This window comes from Schistocerca piceifrons, chromosome 1 (assembly GCF_021461385.2).
Source record: "Schistocerca piceifrons isolate TAMUIC-IGC-003096 chromosome 1, iqSchPice1.1, whole genome shotgun sequence".
Taxonomy (NCBI): Eukaryota; Metazoa; Arthropoda; class Insecta; order Orthoptera; family Acrididae; genus Schistocerca; species Schistocerca piceifrons.
The window spans coordinates 680,184,115-680,189,487 of NC_060138.1; the positions used below are offsets into that span (position 1 = coordinate 680,184,115).

At 38.4% G+C, this 5,373-nt stretch overlaps 1 pseudogene; it reads right to left on the minus strand.

The window, feature by feature from the left end:
• Positions 1-932: 932 nt before the first annotated feature.
• On the minus strand, positions 933-1,050 carry LOC124728336 (annotated as a pseudogene).
• Between the last annotated feature and the right edge of the window lie 4,323 nt (positions 1,051-5,373).

Sequence of the window (5,373 nt, forward strand, 5' to 3'; positions counted from 1 at the left end):
GGAAAGAAGAGAATGATTTCTGGTCAGATGAGTATAGGGCTATATCAACAGCAGCAGAAAGTGGTATTACGGGAGTAGGATTCGTTATGCATAGGAGGGTACGGCAGGGAGTGTGATACTGTTATCAGTTCAGTGATAAGGTTGTCATGAGAATCGATAGCAAACTAACAACGACAACGGTAGCTTAGGTATACATGCTGACGTCGCAAGATGAAGATGAAGAGATAAAGAAAGTATGTGAAGATATTGAAAGGGTAGTACAGTACGTAAAGGGGGACGAAAATATAATAGTCATGGGAGACTGGAATGCAGTTATAGGGGAAGGAGTAGAAGAAAAGGTTACAGGAGAATATGGGCTTGGGACAAGGAATGAGAGAGGAGAAAGACTAATTGAGTTCTGTAACAAGTTTCAGCTAGTAATAGCGAATACTACGTTCAAGTATCACAAGAGGAGGAGATATACTTGGAAAACGCCGGGTGATATGGGGATATTTCAATTAGATTACATCATGGTCAGACAGAGATTCCGCAATCAGATACTGGATGATAAGGCGTACCCAGGAACAGATATAGAATCAGATCACAATATAATAGCGATGAAGAGTAGGCTGAATTTTAAGACATTAGTTAGGAAGAATCAATATGCAGAGAAGTGGGATACAGAAGTACTAAGGAATGACGACATACACTTGAAGTTTTCTAAAGCTATAGATACAGCAATAAGGGATATCTCAGTAGGCAGTACAGTTGAAGAGGAATGGACATCTCTAAAAAGGGCCATCATAGAAGTCGGAAAGGCAGTGGACAGGAGAGGCTTGTGGTCAGCACACCGATCGTCCGGTCGTTACGATGGTTTTCGTTGACCAGAGACGCTACTATTCGGTCGAGTAGCTCCTCAATTGGCATCACGAGGCTGAGTGCACCACTAAAAATGGCAACAGCGCATGGCAGCCCGGATGGCCACCCATCCAAGTGCTGGACACGCCCGACAGTGCTAAACTTCGGTGATCTGACGGGAACCGGTGCAACCACTGCGGCACAGCCGTTGCCCATCGTGAAACATGGACTGTGAGAAAACCGGAACGGAAGAGAATCGAGGCTTTTGAGGTGTAGTGCTACAGACGAACATTGGAAATTAGGTGGACCGATAAAGTAAGGAATGAGGAGGTTCTGCGCAGATTCGGAGAGGAAAGGAGTATGTAGGAGATAAGGAGAAGTGACAGGATGGTAGGACATCTGTTAAGACATGAGGGAATGACTTCTATGGTACTAGACGGAAGTGCAGAGGGCAAAAACTGTAGAGGAAGACAGAGACTGGAATACATCCATCAAATAATTGAGGACATAGGTTGCAAGTGAGATGAAGAGGTTGTCGCAGAAGAGGAATTCGTGGCGGGGCGCATCAAACCAGTCAGAAGACTGATGGCAAAAAAAAAAAAAAAAAAAAAAAAAAACTTTCGAAGCATCCATCGCTTTTTCTCTTTCTGGTAGACGATTAAACAGAGTGGATACTATGAATTTACATACAAGCAACGTCAGAATGTTCCCCTGCTGTAACATTGGACTCATGCGAATAATTTTTATGCTCACGGGTAAACATTTTTGTTCGTTTTTCATCTTTATTCCAGCAAGCATTTCCAGAGCAACGGTCCTTAATACGACGTGCCAGTACCATATGGATATGCTTTCGTTCTTGGTTCACTTTTCAGCTTCAGGAGTAGGTCCACTCCGCGATTGTGTGATGAGGTTTATTTGATACTAAAACTCAGGGTAGTCGAAAATCCTTTCGCGATAGAAATTAAAACGTTTATTTCATTTCGTAAAATGTTTTGTATGGAATGTTGTCGTTTATGGTGCCAGAACAAGGACATGTCGGCGATGAGAGAAGAAATGCTTACATGCTTTTGAGATGTGAATCTGAAAAAGAGTGGAAGGTGTTAAATAGACATCTAAAATGAGGAATGAGGTTGTGTTTCACAGGGTGAATCAGAATATACAAATACTGGAAACAAGAGGTGGAGAGGAAATTGACTAGGGCGCTGGATAAGAAGAAACTGCATAACAAACGATGCGTTGGAAGGTATGATGACCGGGAAGAGCATCAGAAGAAGAAGAAGATACCCACCAGTTAACGAAATCAGGACAACTTCATCACACGCACTTGCAGTGAAGGACCTGTCTAATGCGCAGAACACATCATCATTTGACTGACTGCAAGGTGGAGGTTTAGCGTTTCTTAAAAAAGAGAAAAATCTATGAAAATGACAGACGGACTAAACCGTTTATCTGGGGAGATCTTGAGTCCGTATGCATGCCTTTCGCTGGTGGCGCTCTTACAAGCTAATTCGCACAGGATGGCTCAGTTAATTAGTTCTTCTCATATGCTGTTACATATACCTTCAGTCGCTGATCTCTTACCACATATGTCACACGTCCAGTTTTTCCTTTTTTTTTGGGACGAATTGAACGCACAAGTCTATTCTAATCTTTGTAATTACCATTTATGATTTCTTATCTACCACAGAAAACTTCAGAACACATTTCCTCGTCTCAATCCAGACATAAAATTAACGTCCCACGACTTCTGTTTTATTGGGGAGTCACGACCTGATTCAAGTATACCAGTATTGTATTGTATATTTCCCCGGAAGTTTGAAATTTAACGCCCTGTCGCTATCAAGGTCTCTAGAGGCGCCGAACTCCATCGGTTCAGCAGGGATAACACAGGAAATTGTTTGAGGCCTTATTGAAAAGTCCATCTGCAGTTTCCCTAAAGCGATTTAGAAAAACCGAAGAAAACATAATTCACTATGGCTGAACTTCATAGTATTAGTATACATGTTTCGGGGATTAGTACATCATTAGCTATGCATAATTATTTTTAAATCTTAATTATACTATTCTGTAAAAAAGTAATGTAAGTATTTACTCAGTTTGGTGAACAAGTCACAAACAATACTGGCTACATTGTTTAATATGTGAGAGAATATGAGTTAGTGCAGGGACGAGACAGAGCTCGAATATAGAAAATGATTGTGCTGTGGCACAGAGTTTTGTAACAGTTGTAAGTTTTTCACATGTTTTCTGGCATTGCAAATAATTCACATTTAATATGTTGGGACAAAGTTGAATGAGCACAGGTAGTGAATAAGATCCTTGACCATGTGTTTAAGTTTACCTATTGTTCTCATGCTCACCTGTCAGTTATGCAGCGCTGGGGCATTCTTATTTGAGGCATACTGGCGAGCAGTTGAGGTTTTAGGGAAAGAGATTTTATATTTGTGAATCTGAAAGAAATTATCTGGAATACTTTATTACGGAGATTAAAACTTGTTTGTATGCGTATGTTATTGATTCTATTCATGGAGGAGGTTTTTTCGAGAAATTTTCCTAGGTAACGAAAGAAAGCGCAAGAACGAAATATTTGTTTGTCAGAATGATTAATTGAATGACATCTTTGTCTCTCAGATGACCAACAACATTCATGATTAGTGTTCATTTGAGCCTTTTCTTTTCATTATGTCACAAACAACGCAATTGGTTGGAATGTCTGTAATTTTTCTGCTGACAGAACTTGTAGTTGTTAGTGTTTTCTTACGTTCTACAGAGATTTTTGACAACAATCAAGAGTTTAATTTTTCAAGAAGGCTTTTCTTTAATGCAAAACCATCCTCGAGCATTCTTAGTCAAGTTTTGAATATTTTATGTTGTGTGAGTTGCACCTTACGCCAGACAAGGCCTCATATCGTTTCCGACAAGCACAAAGTAAATTTAATAGTGAGTAGTTTATTTTTTCTTTAGCAGCTGAAACTGCTGATTTCTATTTCTTCTCAAGAAATAAATCCAAGAATGACAGTGCAATGAAACTCTTTTTAGTAATACATATTCGTTTATATGTGTTTCATCTGTTTTTTTCTCTTTACTGAGTTTGATGCATTGAAGGACAAGGTCAACGCACTGATAAAATAATCCAATGATAATGTCCTCGGCGTCACTGACAAACTGATCTCTTTCTGCGTACGGATAGGGTTCCTTCGAGATCTGTTTTCTCTGTACGATTTATTTCAGTTCTCTGCAATTCTTCGTGTTTTAATTGGGCCGCAAAATGTTCTTTTTTGCAGCTTTTCAACTTATTGACAGATCAGTGTAACATCCGCGTGATAAATTTTTGGCTACAGTGCGACGAGAGGAAATTATGCCTCTCACAGTTATAAACATTATGTATTCGACGTATGAAAAAACAGTGAAAACTTATAAATATTAATTATTTATATAATATTCTATGATGTAATTAGACATATCGATGTGTATCATACAAAGACAATGATAATTGTAAAGTCCTTTTGTTATCTGCGTTTGTCTTCCTTTGTTTTTACCTTTTGTTGGATGGCTTTTGTAGGTTCCGAATGCATATCGAACTGAGGTCTGTTAAGAAATTGTAATTATTTGTTAATTATTACTTGAAAATAGAGTTCATTATTATTGTAAACATGAGTGAATAATTATTTGTAACTTTAATTCCTCTCTCAGTAAGCATTATCTGTGTTAATTATTTCTTTCCGCTGCAAGGAGCGCAGCCATTGATGATAGCGATTTGTATCGCGTTTTTGTCTGTGTTTTCCTTAGAAACAAATGAAATGTTTGCTTGATGAGGTCGAAATAGTGCACAATACGAAAGTATAGTTTATAGAATTTAATAATCATTTCAAATACTTACTTATTTGGTCTAACAATAGAAAGCCTCTATCAATTGTCTGCCACCATCTTATCAATTATTTCAGCGGCAAATTCGAATTACGCAACTCTGCAGACATAAATGCCGAATGTAATACAAATGTGTAAAAATAAATGTGCACGGTGGTCCCGAACTCATTTTAATGACAATTATTCGAATCAGATTGGTTCTTTAAAAACAGTGCTCATAGCACGATCGTTATAACAAACTTTTCTAGCTGATGTATGGAGCCGAAATAAATTACGCACGAGTTGCGAAGAATATTGTTTCAGGTAACATACGTCAGTGTTGTGCGCGGCTGATAGTCGGTGGTTTGTATGATCATTTTGCTGAAGATAACTGTTTCCGTCATAATCCATAGTTGTATAGAATCCGTTGTATGAACTGTGATTTAGTGACGCTTACACAACTTACACACAACACTTTAACACGACGTTAACTTGGAGTTCTTTAACAACTTGATCAAATCCTTAGCCGCGAGAAAAATTATTTAGTAATTACTCAATGTAGGAAAACAAGATTATCATTTCGATTTACAAATTAGTTAAATGCGAAAAAACTGAATAACACAGCGAATGCCACACTGGCGCCCAACGTGGGGCCACCAGTGCACATTTATTCATTTTAATAATGGAAGT